General features: G+C 39.9%; 1 pseudogene across 1 annotated transcript; it reads right to left on the bottom strand.

Annotated features, from left to right (window-relative positions):
• Positions 1 to 14,494: 14,494 nt before the first annotated feature.
• Positions 14,495 to 16,645, bottom strand: LOC147363342 (large ribosomal subunit protein uL23 pseudogene; annotated as a pseudogene). Its single transcript, XR_015136998.1, has one exon. The product of XR_015136998.1 is annotated as a large ribosomal subunit protein uL23 pseudogene (transcript).
• Between the last annotated feature and the right edge of the window lie 218 nt (positions 16,646 to 16,863).

Here is a 16,863-nt window from a genome sequence, read left to right on the forward strand (position 1 = left end):
CAACTAAAAGTTAATTCATCACAGCTCTTGTTTAGACTATATAAAATAAAGCCGTCCTGCCCCCATTCTGCAAATGAACAACTGACTTTTTGGTATAAAGTGAGTTTTACTAAAGCAACCATGACTGATAGAGCAGATTTGGTTTGATTTGGATTCCTTTCCCTTATGATTTCCTGCTAGCCCCCTGACTTACGTTAGCCAAACAAAGAGAAAACACCACACCATAGGCAACTCTGTCCATTTTTCTTTCTTTAAAGGTTAGTTTTAATAGGTGTTGGCAAGGACCTGTCAAATTGCTAGGGATTTTTTTTCTAGAAAATTAAATATGTAACTGATTTATTCTTCTGGCCAATCTTTCCTTCCATATCCCCACCTTAATGACATATCATGAGGTTATAAAAACATGTGGAGAAAGGTTATGAGAATCAGTATGGTTTAGAGTATGCTGTCTGCCAGCCTAAACTGCCTTTATGAATGCATACAAATTCCTATTCTCGTTTTCACTGCAGAGAATAGGCTGTTATATATTGGTCTCGGCTGCATTCTGCAATCAGCTCTCTATCTTCCAGGCCTCTTTGCCTCTGCACAAGCCTCTCTCAAATAAACCACTGGTCCAGGTAGTGTTTCTAGCCAATGCACTGATAGAAGAAATGAGGGTGTTTTATTCCCTCTGAAGAGGATACGGTATGAAAGGCAGTCCTTTTAGAAGGGTCACAGAGGGCTATGGATTTTTGCTGGTTGTAAATCAAGCTGTTGATAAAAAACAATGTGCTTTCCGGGAAAGAGTGATTTGAAGTGGCCCTGACCCAGGACATGGTGAATATACAGCACATGAAATAAGATGTGATGGTCACGTAGGCTACAGCCGGTGGCTCTAGTCACTTTTAAAAGTTGTACATTAAAGACACTAGAGAGTACTTAAAATTATAATCTTTTAGAAGAAGTACTTTTGCTGGGTACAAAGGGCAGCTGTTGGAATACATGGCCATCAGAGGGCTCCCCTCCCACTTCACTTTGAATTCACTCACACCCTCTCTTCCCCAAAAAAGGAAGGACCAGATGGTTTAGGGCAGTGTTACCCAACTTTTTTGAACACATGCCTTATTTAGATAAATATAAAAATCACACACATACTCCCACTTAGAAATCATTATCTTCTACGTACCCCCACCAGCCTGGGAGATTTTACCTCGTTTTACTTGTAGTTGTTTTCATTATGAAAATAGTAAGGGAGTTTTTTTATTTGCCTTCAAATATTGAAAATGACTTTTTAAACTATACCATTATGGTCATCCTAGAGAATCAAGAAATACCATATTCCTAATACTTACCAGACTAGACCTCTTTCCTCACACCATTCCTGTGATTAAGATCCTAGCCAAAGACACTATTTAGTCTTTGACACTTTAGTGTGAGTCTACATCACTCTGTTGCTTCTCTGGAGACATGTGCAGATTAAGGCTATCTCTAATGGGATAGAGATAATCCTTAATTAAGGCTTCTGATTGGAGGACAAACATTCAAAGTTGGCTCTCAAAACTCCCAGACCCAGCAGAATCCAGAATTCACACAAACCTACTGAATCAGCTTCTCCAGGGGGTTGGTCTGGGAATCTTTATTATTGGAAAGTTTCCCCGGGAGCCTGTGACTCATGTCCAGATTTATAACTAATTAGTCAACACTGCAGAAGACATTTGTCTTTCTCGGTTATTCCAAAACTTTTTTTTTTTTTTAAACATTCTCATCATATTTGAATAGTTCTATATATTGTGAATTCCATTTTCCCACTAAAAAGTCTAAATAAACCATTTTCCTAGATTTTGTTGCTGCTATTTGTGGGCATGTGACAGGTTCTATCTTTCAAATGCACCAGTGTGAATTTGATTCAGAAAGAGCTGCCTAAGGCCAGGCACTGAAAGGACATTTTTGCTACCACAGGTGTCCTCCTGGGACCTTGCAGATTATGGAAGAAGCCATGTCGTTCTAAGATCTGTGATGGTAGCAGCTCCCCCACCAGGCAAATTCAGCAGTGTGGTTCTAAATATTATTTCTAGGAGGTCAGTCTAGAGTACTGATTCTCAGTCTTGACTATGCATTAGAATCACTTAAGACTTTTTAAAGAAAAATTAACACCTGGATTCTACTCTAGATAGTCTGATATATGGTACAGGGTATAATATGGGCATTAGCTCCCAGGTGATTAAATGTGCAGCCAAGTTTAAGAACCTCTGACCTTAAACCTCTGCCTCTTTTTTTCCTTCCAACAATGATTTAAGAAATACCTTCCCAATTAAAATAGCTAAAATGCATTCTACAGTCTACAGCTAAGAAGCCTAACCAGTAGAAATTCCTAAGTCAAATTCCAAAGAAATTCCAATCCTGAAAATATCAAATTTTATGGTGTTCTGTCTTTTTAAATTGTTTGGAAGGATACCAGGACAATTCAATGGAGAAAAATAGCCTCTTCAACAAATGATGCTGAGACAACTGAATAGTCACATTCAAAAGAATGAAGTTGAAACCCTACCTCACATCATATACAAAGATTGACTCCAAGTGAACCAAAGACCTAAATGTGAGAACTAAGAGTATAAAACTCTTAGAAGAAAAAATAGATATAAATCTTCTTTTAGTTGAAGTATAGTTAATTTATAATGTTGTGCTAGTTTGAATATACAGCAAATTGATTCAGCTATATATATATATTTCAGATTATCATCTATCATAGGTTATATAAGATATTGAATACTTTTCCCTGTATTATAGAGTAAATCTTTATTGCTTACTTATTTTATATATAGTAGTGTGCTTCTGTTAATCCCGTATTCCTAGTTTATCCCTCCCCACCTCCCTTTCCCCTTTGGCAAGTTTGTTTTCTGTCTGCAAGTCTATCCGTGTTTTGTAGATAACTTCGTTGGTACCATTTTTTAGATTCCACATATAAGTGATATAATATTTGTCTTTTTTTTATTTGACTCACTTCGTTTAGTATGATACTCTGTAGGGGTCATCCCTGTTGCTCAAAATGGCAATATTTTGTTTACTCTTTTTTATGCCTAAGTAATATTATATTGTGTAATATATATAATATAATATATATATTATATATATTATATAATAATTATATATTATTAATATTATATATAAATATAATATATATATTTATATATATAAATCACACAATATAATAATTATATATATATATGCTACATCTTCTTTATCCATTCATCTGTTGATGGACACTTAGGTTGCTTCTGTGTCTTGGCTATTGTAAATAGTGCAACTGTGAATATCGGGGTACATAAATCTTCTCAAATTAGAGTTTTTTCTTTTCCAGATGTGTGTCTAGGAATGGCATTGCTGGACCATGCGGTTCTATTTTTAGTTTTAAAGGCGCCTCCATAACCTTCCCTGGTGGCTGCACCAATTTACACTTCCACCAACGATGTGAAAGGGTTCCTTTTTCTCCACACCCTCTCCAGCATTTATTATTTGTAGACTCTTTGATGATAGTGTGAGGTTATACCTCATTGTGGTTTTAATTTGTATTTCTCTAACAATTAGTGATGTTGAACATCTTTTCATGTGCCTATTGGCCATCTGTATGTCTTCTTTGGAGAAATGTCTGTTTAGGTCTTCCACTCATTTTTTTTATTGGGTTGTTTGGTTTTGTGATACTGAGTTATATGAGCTGTTTGTATATTTTGGAAATTAACCCCTTGTCTTTCCTACTGTTTGCAAATATTTTCTCTGTAGGTTGTCTTTTTGTTTGTTGATGACTTCTTTTGCTATGCAAAAACTTTTAAGTTTCATTAGGTCTCATTTCTTTTGCTTTTATTTCTTTGGTTTTAGGAGACTGATCTAACATAATGTTGTTGTGGTTTATGTTAGAGAATGTTTTGCCTATGCTTTCTTCTAGGAATTTTATGATGTCATGTTTTATATTTAGGTCATTAAACCATTTTGAGTTTACTTTTGTATACGGTGAGGGGATGTTCTACTTTCATTAATTTACATGAGGCTGTCCAGCTTTCCCAGCACCACTTACTGAGAAAACTGTCTTTTCTCCATTGTCTATTCTTGCCTTTTTCATCAAAGATTAACTGACCATAAGTGTATGGGGTTTATTTCTGTGACCTCCAAAGTAGATGGTAATCTGCATTACCTTGGATTTGTCACTGATTTCTTTCATATGACACCAAAAACAAAATAAATAAGAGAAAAAACAGATCGATGGGATATCATCAAAATTTAAAACTTGTGTGTCTTAATAAAGGATATCATCAAGGGAGTAAAAAGACAACTGACAAAATGGAAAAAAATTTTTGCAAATCAGATATCTGATAAGTAAGTTGTCTCTAGATATATACTTTTACAAAAAACAAACAAAAAGAACTCTTGCAACTCAGTAATAAAAATCAAATAACCTAATTAAAAATGAGTAAAGGATCTGAATAGACATTTCTCCAAAGAATATATAAAAATGGCCAATAGCACATAAGAGGATGTTTAATATCATAAGTCATTCTATAGAAATTCTAAGAAACTATAAAACTCCTAGAGGAGAACATAGGCAAAACACTCTCTGACATACATCACAGCAGGATCCTCTATGACCCACCTCCCAGAATATTGGAAATAAAAGCAAAAATAAACAAATGGGACCTAATTAAACTTAAAAGCTTCTGCACATCAAAGGAAACTATTAGCAAGGTGAAAAGACAGCCTTCAGAATGGGAGAAAATAATAGCAAATGAAGCAACCGACAAACAACTAATCTCAAAAATATACAAGCAACTCCTCCAGCTCAACTCCAGAAAAATAAATCACCCAATCAAAAAATGGGCCAAAGATCTAAATAGACATTTCTCCAAAGAAGACATACAGATGGCTAACAAACACATGAAAAGATGCTCAACATCACTCATTATCAGAGAAATGCAAATCAAAACCACTATGAGGTACCATTTCACACCAGTCAGAATGGCTGCGATCCAAAAGTCTACAAATAATAAATGCTGGAGAGGGTGTGGAGAAAAGGGAACCCTCTTACACTGTTGGTGGGAATGCAAACTAGTACAGCCACTATGGAGAACAGTGTGGAGATTCCTTAAAAAACTGGAAATAGAACTGCCTTATGATCCAGCAATCCCACTGCTGGGCATACACACTGAGGAAACCAGAAGGGAAAGAGACACGTGTACCCCAATGTTCATCGAAGCACTGTTTATAATAGCCAGGACATGGAAGCAACCTAGATGTCCATCAGCAGATGAATGGATAAGAAAGCAGTGGTACATATACACAATGGAGTATTACTCAGCCATTAAAAAGAATACATTTGAATCAGTTCTAATGAGGTGGATGAAACTGGAGCCTATTATACAGAGTGAAGTAAGCCAGAAGGACAAACACCAATACAGTATACTAACGCATATATATGGAATTTAGAAAGATGGTAACGATAACCCTGTATACGAGACAGCAAAAGAGACACTGATGTATAGAACAGGCTTATGGACTCTGTGGGAGAGGGAGAGGGTGGGAAGATTTGGGAGAATGGCATTGAAACATGTGAAATGTCATGTATGAAACGAAATGCCAGTCCAGGTTCAATGCACGATGCTGGATGCTTGGGACTGGTGCACTGGGACGACCCAGAGGGATGGTATGGGGAGGGAGGAGGGAGGAGGGTTCAGGATGGATTTTCTTTTTAAAAAAAAAAAAAAAAGGATCTGAATAGACATTTCTCCAAAGAATATATAAAAATGGCCAATAGCACATAAGAGGATGTTTAATATCATAAGTCATTCAGTTCAGTTCAATTCAGTCACTCAGTCTTGTCCGACACTTTGCAACCCCATGAACCACAGCACGCCAGGCCTCCCTGTCCATCACCAACTCCTGGAGTTTACCCAAACTCATCTCCATCGAGTCGGTGTTGCCATCCAGCCATCTCATCCTCTGTCGTCCCCTTCTCCTCCTGCCCCCAATCCCTCCCAGCATCAGGGTCTTTTCCAATGAGTCAACTCTTCGCATGAGGTAGCCAAAGTATTGGAGTTTCAACTTCAACATCAGTCCCTCCAATGAACACCCAGGACTGATCTCCTTTAGGATGGGCTGGTTGGATCTCCTTGCAGTCCAAGGGACTCTCAAGAGTCTTCTCCAACACCACAGTTCAGAAACATCAATTCTTCAGCACTCAGCTTTCTTCACAGAATCATTAGGGAAATGCAAATCAAAATCACAGTGAGATACCACTTTATACCCACTGGGATGAACATTTAAAAAATGGAAAATAACAAGTTTTGGTAAGAATGTGAAGAAACCGGAACCCTCTTACACTACCGGTGGGTCTGTGGTGCAGCTCCTCAAAATGTTAAACATACTGCTACCATCTGACCCAGCAATTCCACTCCTAAGTACACACCAAAGGGGAATGAAAACATACAGCCGTATAAAAACTTGTACATGAATGGTCACAGCAGCATTATTCATAGTAGGCAAAAAGTGGAAACAACGCAAATGTTCATCAGTGAATAAATACAAAGTGATTGACATACAATAGAATATTATTCAACAACAACAAAGGGAAGTACTAATACACGCTACAGCATGGGTGAAGCTGGAAAACATTATGGTAACTAACAGAAGCCGGTCTCCAAAAAAAAACACACATCATATGATTTCACATTTATGTGAAATATCCAGAACAGGCAAATCTATAAAGAGAGAGAGTGGTTTCCAAGGACTGGGAGGGTTGAGAGAAAATGAGATATGGCTGCTAATGGGTATGGGGTTTCTTTTTTGGGGATAACAAAGGTGTTCTAAAATTTATTGTAGTCATAACTGCACAAGTTTGTAAATTTACCCAAAAGCACTGAACTGTACACTTTGAAGATATGCTATGGGAATTGTATCTCAATAAGGCTGTTATAAAAAAAAAAAATCTTTTATGGAGGGATTTCAAAACCTGGCCTGTGTCAGAGAAAATATTTGGAAAGAAGAGTGATGGAAAATTACTCAGTAGTCAGATCCTTCTTTGCCTGTAAAGTGCACTGCAGAAAGGCATGGTCTCCAAAACAATAGGGGACCCCAAAATACATGATAGCAAAAAGAAAACTTTCATTTCTGTTAAAGTGAAAATACTTTTTGAGAGGAACGTGGGGACATGGTTGTATATGACTTATCAACCTCTTTCTTGTAGTGAGAAGGTCAAAGGAGAGAAGCAGTCGTTCTGATGCCCTCAGGTGGGTAGAAAGACATGGATGGATGCTGAAGCCAGGGAGAAAACCCTATCTGAGCCAACACAGAGACAGATGAGGCTGGGAGGGAGGACCAAAGCAGAAAGCTGGTACAGAATCCCTATAGAGAATGGGAGGCCTTCCCCAGTGGTCCAGCGGTTAACACCTGACAATGCAGGGTCCCAGGTTGGATCCCTGGTCTAGGAGGACCACAGGCCAAGAGGAAGTTAAGCCCACAGGTCACAGCAACTGAGCTTACGTGCCTAGAGCCCATGTTCCACAACAAGAGACACCACTGAAATAAGAAGCCCACGCACGGCAACTATGGAATAGCAACCACTCCCCACAACTAGAGAAGGCCCACATGCAGCAACAAAGACCCATCACAGTCAAAAAGAAAATAAAAAGAAAGAAAATGGAAAATGTAAGAAACGTTTGAGAGCTTTGCATCACTGAACAGTTAATAGAAGTTACCTCTGAGGAATGGTTCAGAGTAGAAGTTATTGTATTTTTCTTCCTTGTAATTAAAATTTTTTACAATGAACATGCATTTGTTCATTGTAAATACGTGTAAATACTTTGTGATCAACAATATAAGAAAGAAATGGTTTGCTTTAACAAGTGTGAGCATGACTATTTAAATGAGAAAAAGATCAGGAAGAGAACCATGAGTAAAAGGAGGAGGAAACTGGAGAGAAAAGGAACAAAGGGCAATGGACAAAACTCACCACCAAAACGGCATTGGGAAAGGGAAGTAAATACATTATTAATTCAAGCTTTTCAAAAACCAGTTGCAGAAGTGTTTCTGCATCACAGGATAACTAATAAAGCCTATGCCCACGATTTTGTACTTGCCTATTTCAGTGATTTTCTCAAGGTCAAGTAATTAAAGGTCATCTAGAATTTTAGGAAAAGAAAATTGTAATAAATAGGTTGGAATGTTGAAAGCCAGGCTAATATTTTAGTTTCTTCTGTAGACAATGAGGATTTCCTGATGAATTTTGAGCAAGTGAAATTGTGTTTGGTGGTGATATATATCAATGGTTCCCAAACCTGGCTATGTGTCAAAAATCATAGAGTTAGCCTGAAAGAATATAGAGATCTTTGGGACCTATCATATTTCTTACTTAATACATTTGGGCTAAGGTCCAAGAATCTATATTTATAAACCTCATGTATTTCTGATGGTCTATCATATTTAAGAGTGGATGGAAATATAGGATAGATTCAGTTCAGTTCAGTTCAGTCATTTACTAGTGTCTGACTCTTTGTGACCTTAGGGACTGCAGCACACCATCACCAACTCCCGGAGTTTACTCAAACTCATGTCCATTGAGTTGGTGATGCCATCCAACCATTTCATCCTCTGTCGTCACCTTCTCCTCCCGCCTTCAATCTTTCCCAGCATCAGGATCTTTTCCAATGAGTCACTTCTTTGCATCAGATGGCCAAAGTATTGGAGTTTCAGCCTCAGCATCAGTCCTTCCAATGAATATTCAGGACTGATTTCCTTTAGGATGGACTGGTTGGATCTCCCTGCAGTCCAAGGGACCCTCAAGAGTCTTCTCCAACACCACAGTTCAAAATCATCAATTCTTCAGTGCTCAGCTTTCTTTATAGTCCAACTCTCACATCCATACACGACTACTAGAAAAACTGTAGCCTTGACTAGATGGACCTTTGTTGGCAAAGTAATGTCTCTGCTTTTTAATATGCTGTCTAGGTTGGTCATAACTTTTCTTCCAAGGAGCAAGTGTCTTTTAATTTCGTGGCTACAGTCACCTTCCGCAGTGATTTTGGAGCCTCCAAAAACAAAGTCTGTCACTGTTTCCACTGTATCCCCATCTATTTCCCCTGAAGTGATGGAACCGGATGCCATGATCTCAGTTTTCTGAATGTTGAGTTTTAAACCAACTTTTTCACTCTCTTCTTAGCTTTCTGCCATAAGGGTGGTGTCATCTGCATATCTGAGGTGATTGAGATTTCTCCCGGCAATCTTGATTTCAGCTTGTGCTTCATCCAGCCCAGCATTTCTCATGATGTACTCTGCATATAAATTAAATAAGCAGGGTGACAATATACATCCTTGATGTACTCCTTTCCCTATTTGGAACCAGACTGTTGTTCCATGTCCAGTTCTAACTGTTGTGTCCTGACCTGCATACAGATTTCTCAAAAGGCAGGTCAGATGGTCTGGTATTCCCATCTCTTTCAGAATTTTCCACAGTTTGGGTGATCCACACACTCAAAGGCTTTGGCATAGTCAATAAAGGAGAAATAGATGTTTCTCTGGAACTCTTTTGCTTTTTTGAGATCCAGCAGATGTTGGCAATTTGATCTCTGGTTCCTCTGCCTTTTCTGAATCCAGCTTGAACATCTGGAAATTTATGGTTCATGTACTGTTGAAGCCTGGCTTGGAGAATTTTGAGCATTACTTTACTAGCATGTGAGACGAGTGCAGTTGTGTGGTAGTTTGAGCATTCTTTGACATTGCCTTTCTTTGGGATTGGAGTGAAAACTGACCTTTTCCAGTCCTGTGGCCCTGCTGAGTTTTCCAAATTTGCTGGCATATTGAGTGCAGCACTTTCACAGCATCATATTTTAGGATTTGGAATAACTCAACTGGAATTCCATCACCTCCACTAGCTTTGTTCATAGTGACGCTTCCTAAGATCCACTTGACTTCGCATTCCAGGTGTTTGGCTCTAGGTGAGTGATCATAGGATAGATTAAGGTGCAGGAAATAATGCAAACAGGGAGACAGATAGAAGGTTTCTGGAAAAGTTCTGATACAGAATACTGGAGCACTGAACTGGAATATAATAGGAAAAAAATCAATATGACCATAACTGGGGGCTTCCCAGATTGCACAGAGATAAAAACATCTCCTGCAAGTGCAGGAAACACAGGAGACATGGTTTCAATCCCAAGGTAGGGAAGATCCTCTGGAGAAGGAAGTGGCAACCCACTCCAGTATTCTTGCCTGGAAAAGTCCACAGACAGAGGAGCCTGGCAGGCTACAGTCCATGGGATCACAAAGAATGAGATACAACTGAGCACGCACACACAAGAAGGTGGAATCCATACGGTTTAGTGAGTGCTGGACTGTACATCCCATGAGGCAAACATCAGCCTGTTTTACTGACTGCTATGTATTTCAGAGGAGAAGGCAATGGCACCCTACTCCAGTACTCTTGCCTGGAAAATCCCATGGACGGAGGAGCCTGGTAGGCTGCAGTCCATGGGGTCGCTAAGAGTCAGACACGAGTGAGCAACTTCACTTTCACTTTTCGCTTTCCTGCATTGGTGGAGAAGGAAATGGCAACCCACTCCCATGTTCTTGCCTGGAGAATCCCAGGGATGGCGGAGCCTGGTGGGCTACCGTCTATGGGATCGCACAGAGTCAGACACGACTGAAGTGACTTAGCAGCAGCAGCAACAGCAGCATGTATTTCAGAACCTTACAGAGTGTACCTGCTGTAGTAAGGGCTCAATAATATTGATATTAACTGAATGAGTGAATGAAAAAGAGAACATCAAAATGGATCCAAGTAACACTAGTGGTACAGACATTTAGGAAAGCTGGTTTCAGGAAAAATAATGGGGCAGACTTTCCACAGTTGAGTCAAAACCGTTAGATATTCAATGCTTTAGAATGATGGGGCCACTTGTGCCTACACCACGCTAGAGCACTGTGGCTAGGATAGTACCAGGAAGAAGAATTCTGAAGAATATTTTCACTTGTCCAAAGCCTCTAGATAACTGTCTACAATATTGGGCTCTGTGAGACATTCAACTGTGTCATCAGGTCTTGCTGTGTTCTCTGACTGCAGGTGGGAGGTTCCCAACTAGGTGGTTTTCTACATCTCCCTCTTTACAGGTTTCAATTAGGTCAGCTCCTCCCACACCTCCAGTCTGCATCCATGAAGGATTTCGTACACATTCACCCACTCATCTGACTACACCTTAGCTCCTCTCATTTCAAGTGCCCTTTTGCATCTGCCACAGTCCTCTCCTTCACAACCCTCAACCCCAACCACCACAGTCTGATCCTGTATTTACTTGGCCCTTGACCTGAAAGGGTTCTGCTTCCTTTTCACAAAGGTTTTGGAGCTTCTGCTGGCTGGACCCTGATAATTCTCTCAGAAATAGTTTTTGTGCTTTCATTCTGCCTCTCTCTGTTCCTGGCCACCCTGGACATCAGCTTCCAGGCTGGGACCCCACTAAACTTTCTTCATTCTCCCCCAAAAGAGGGTAAAAAAAGCATGTAACTGCTTTGAAAAAGAAATGGGACATTTCCATGCTCCTTATAAGAGGAATAAAGACCTAAACTAGACCTTTGGTCCATTTCCATTTAGGTTGAAGCATACATGGGTATGATTATAGATCAAATAGAATGTCACCTTTCCTATGTAATCTTTTGTTTGTTCAGTAGCTCAGTCATGTCTAACTCTTTGTGACCCCATGGACTGCAGTACGCTGTTTCCCTGTCCAACACTATCTCCCAGAGCTTGTTCAAACTCATATCCATTGAGTCAGTGATGCCATCCAACCATCTCATCCTCTGTCATCCCCTTCTCCTCCTGCCTTCAATCTTTCTCAGCATCAGGGTCTTTTCTAATGAGTCAGCTCTTCACATCAGGTGGTCAAAGTATTGGAGCTTCAACCTCAGCATCAGTCCTTCCAATGCAAATCAAAGGATTGAGTTCCTTTAGGATTGACTGGTGTGATCTCCTTGCAGTCCAAGGGACTCTCAAGAGTCTTCTCCAATACTACAGCTCAAAACCATCAATTCTTCAGCATTCAGCCTTCATGGTCCAACTCTCACATCCATGGAACCTTAGAAATTGCTTTAAAAATGTTTTAATAAGTTAAAATTAAAAGGACCACCCCACCACCCAGGTATCATATTACATTGGAATTAGCTGTGTGGCATCTGGTCCCATCACTTCATGGCAAATAGATGGGGAAACAGTGGAAACAGTGTCAGATTTTATTTTGGGGGGCTCCAAAATCACTGCAGATGGTGACTGCAGCCATGAAATTAAAAGACGCTTACTCCTTGGAAGAAAAGTTATGACCAACCTAGATAGCATATTCAAAAGCAGAGACATTACTTTGCCAACAAAGGTCCGTCTAGTCTAGGCTATGGTTTTTCCAGTGGTCATGTATGGATGTGAAAGTTGGACTGTGAAGAAAGCTGAACACCAAAGAATTGATGTTTTTGAACTGTGGTGTTGAAGAAGACTCTTGAGAGTCCCTTGGACTACAAGGAGATCCAACCAGTCCATTCTGAAGGAGATCAGCCCTGGAATTTCTTTGGAAGGAATGATGCTAAAGCTGAAAGTCCAGTACTTTGGCCACCTCATGCGAAGAGTTGACTCATTGGAAAAGACTCTGATGCTGGGAGAGATTGGGGGCAGGAGGAGAAGGTGACGACAGAGGATGAGATGGTTGGATGGCATCACTGACTCGATGGACGTGAGTCTGAGTGAACTCCGGGAGTTGGTGATGGACAGGGAGCCCCGGCATGCTGCGATTCATGGGGTCGCAAAGAGTCGGACACGACTGAGTGACTGAACTGAACTGAACTGAAGTCATTTCACTTTAAATAAGATGGATTTTGCTAAATGATGAACACCATCCCTTCTAACATTCTTTGATCTAGTAAATGTATACCTTTGTTTCTGATCCCTCTCTCTGAAGTGGAAGAGAGGTTGAGATAGGGTATATGGACCCACAAACATTGGGGAGAAACACAGGAGTGACACGGGAGGTTAAATAGTCAAGCCAGGCTGGAGTGGCTTACCTGAAAAGAGTCTTCATAGCCATGGGCAACTGATGAAGCCAAAGTCTGCAGGAGCCAAAGTCTACAGATGAATGAAGGTCAGAGGATTTGGGTATGTGACGGCCATGAGTAGTGGAGTCAGTACAAAATGAGAAGTGATATGGGGAAATTCCAAGTAGATAGGCTTTACCCTGAATTTCTATCCCCTGTTTTTATAGGTAGTCATTCCCACTAAAGGGGGCCAGGATGGAACAAGGCTTTCTGAGGTCCAATCTTGGCTGCCTTGGCTGCATCCAAGGATTTATTGAGTACCTAGAGGTTGATGAAAAGTAATTACAGTTTTGGAGTGTGAATTTTAAATCATTATATCTAGGCACAAACACATCTTTATTAAACAAAATAGGAACCATTACAATCAACACATTTTTGCCAATGAGAAATGTTTGTTTATTCTGTAGCATAAAAATCCATGTTTCAGGATTCAACAAACCCTTAAAAAGTATTTTCTGCCTCCTGATGGTTGTGAAAGCATTTTCCCTGAAAAAGGTAGTAGAGATACTTAAAGAAGTGGTAGTTGGTTGGTGAGAAGTCAGGTGAATGTGGCAGATGAGGCAAAACTTCATAGTCCATTTGTTCAACTTTCGAAGTGTTGATTCTTTAATGTGGTCAGACATTGTCGTGGAGAAGAACTGGGCCCATGCTGTTGACCAATGCAGGCTGCAGTTGTTGCATTTTTTGGTGCATCTAATCAATTTGCTAAGCATACTTTCTCAGATGTAAAGATTTTGCCAGGATTCCTAAAGCTGTAGTGGAACAGACTGGCAGCAGCCCACCAAACAGTGACCATGACCACTTTTTGGTGCAAGTTTGGCTTTGGGAAGTGCTTTGGAGCTTCTTATCAGTCCAACAACTGAGCTGTCAAATAAAATCCACTTTTCGTCGCATGCCACAATCTGATCAAGAAATGGTTTGTTGTTGTTGCATAGAATAAGAGAAGGTGATGCTTCAAAATGACAATTTTTAAATTTGCAGTCAGCTCATGAGGCACCCACTTATTGAGCTTTTTCACCTTTCAAATGCCGAATGACCATAGAATGGTTGACATTGAGTTCTTTAGCAACTTCTCTTGCGGTCCAGAGAACCACTTTTGATGAGCCTCTCAATTGGTCGTTGTCAACGTGGAAGCCCAGCCACTGTGCTCCTCACCTTCAAGGCTCTCATCTGCTTTGCAGAACTTCTTGAACCACCACTGTACTATATGTTCATTAGCAGTTCCTGGGCCAAGTGCATTGCTGATGTTGCAATTTTTCTCCACTGTTTTATGTCCCATTTTGAACTTGAATAAGAAAATCACTCAAATTTGCTTTTTGTCTAACATTATTTCCCTAGCCTAAATACATATAAAATAAACAGAAAGTAATATCATTAGCAAGAAACATAAAATGAGAAATGCACATTAAAATGATATATAACATAGCCACATTTATTTAAGACTGTATTCCAATATCAAATAGCAAGATTCAATGGCGTAAAACCACAATTACTTTTGCACCAACCTTACACTCTACTCTCTGATTTCCCTTCCCCAACTCCCATCCCCAGAGAAGCAACATTCTGCCAGACTGATGGACTTGGAGACATTCTCCCATTGTCTCAACTAGCTGATTCTGAATAAAGGATCTACATTTCCAGTTATCAAAGGGAACAATGGGTGATGCCATTTAAAGAAAGGGAGAGGGTAATGTGTGTTTGTGAAACCAAGGAGCCAGGCACCGTTTTGTCAGGAGTGCAAATTTCTGGGTCTTCACAGAGGTGAGGGTGTCAGGATGTACAGGATGTCACGTTGTACTCTGCCCTTTCCATTCTCCAGCTGTAGAGAGCACTGTCACTTAGGAAAATGAGTTTTTATTATAAGGATTGTTTGCCTATTTCAAACTATTTTTTCCCTCTTGGCTCTGATTTCTCATTCTTTGACTTTTAAAATCAACTCTAAAGAACACTTTTTGAAAAGTCAGGCTGTTGTCAACTTTTTACTATTACAAACATGATCATGACAAACAGCTTTATACATACATCTTTGTATATTTGTTCAATTATTTCCTGAGGATAAATTCCTAGAAGTAAAATTGCTGAATCAAAAGAAGTAGATGCTTGGGAGGAATTTAGTAAAATTTACTAAATTACCCTCCAGAAATATAACAATATTCATGTCATCAACTGATTATGACAGTATCCTTTTTCTGTATGCAACAAACATTTTCAAATCTTTGCTAATCTGAAGGTTAAAAATATATCTCCTTCTTGAATTAATTTCATTTTCAGCTACCAAAGATTTTTTTGTTGTTACTTAGGTTTATTTGCTACTTTAATTTCTCCTTTTTGTGAGTTTCCTTTTTATGTTCTTTGTCTATTTTTCTATCACAACATTTAGCTTTATCTTATTTATTAAGCTCAGTCATGTCTGACTCTTATACTACCCCATTGACTATAGCCCTCCAGGCTCCTCTGTCCATGGGATTCTCCAGGAAAGAATACTGGAATGGGTTGCCAATTCCTTCTCCAGGGGATCTTCCTGATCCAGGGATAGAACATGGGTCTTCCACATTGCAAGCAGATTCTTTACCATCTGAGCCACCAGGGAAGCCCTTATTTATTAATAAGAGGTCTTTATCTGTTAAGACTATTAACTGTTTGTACACCATTGCAAGTGTCCCTCCAGTTTGTCCTTTCTCTCTCTCTCTCTCTTTTTTTTTTCTAATTTTTCCCCTGATTAACAACATTCTCTCTTGTTCCATCCAGGTTATCAAATTTGGCTTGGAAAAAAACCAACCTAGAAAATCACAGACCTCATAATGGAGTTTCATTATTTGCTGATTCATTTCCTACTGCCACTTCTCCAGGACCTTCCACTCTTGCTCTGAAAAATACAAGGTCACGTCATCAAGCATCATGGTTATCAGAATAGACCATAGCACTTCACGGTCCCACCAGCCCCAGCCCCGCAGTGCCCACTGTCCTGGAAGCTCCCTGGACCTTCCCTGTCCCTTGGCCTCCCATTCTGCCAGACCCTTGTCCTTTGTGAGTTTTTTTTAACGTAGTGAAAACTTTTACATTTAGAATTAGTCAGCTGGACTCAGTTTAGATGATCCCAGTTTTGTTGGCAACATTCAAAGCATCATAGTCTGGAGGCAGCTGAACCTATGCCTTCTCCTCTCCATCACATCTGATCAGGGTGTTGTCCTTTGCCATGCCAATGTCACAGAGCTTCTTCACAGCCTGTTTGGTTTGGTGCTTGTTGGCCTCAACAGCCACAGTGAACTCCAGTGCGTTGCTGTCCTCTGTTTCCTTCATGGTTGACTCTGTGGTGAGTAGGAACTTGATGATGGCATAGTGGTCAAGCTTCTTCTCCTAGGGGCGTTCTTCAGAGGATGTTTGGGCTGCCTCCTGAACCACAGTGTTTTGAACCATGGGAAGGTGGGTGACGTCTGGATCTTTTTTTGTTTCTGGCTGTGGACACCTTTCAACACTGCTTTCTTGGCCTCAGAGCCTTTGCTTTGGCTTCAGCTTTGGGAGAGTCAGGGGCTTCCTTCTTTGTCTTTGGTGCCATCTTTGTGAAAAGGCCTGTCCTTTGTGCTTATCATTGTTTGTAGCATTCACTTTGCTTTGTCTTTCTTGATCATACAAAATTTTATTATTATTATTATTATTATTATTATTATCATTTGTGGCACTGTTGCTCAGCTTTTGGGATCTTAGTTCCCTGACCAGTGATCGAAACTGCACCCTGGCAGTGAAAGCACCAAGTCCTAACCACTGGAACACCGAGGAATT

The sequence above is a fragment of the Bos grunniens genome, chromosome 11 (genome assembly GCF_055505025.1).
Source record: "Bos grunniens cultivar Pamir isolate PY7600 chromosome 11, Bosgru_T2T1.0, whole genome shotgun sequence".
In the NCBI taxonomy this organism is placed as follows: Eukaryota; Metazoa; Chordata; class Mammalia; order Artiodactyla; family Bovidae; genus Bos; species Bos grunniens.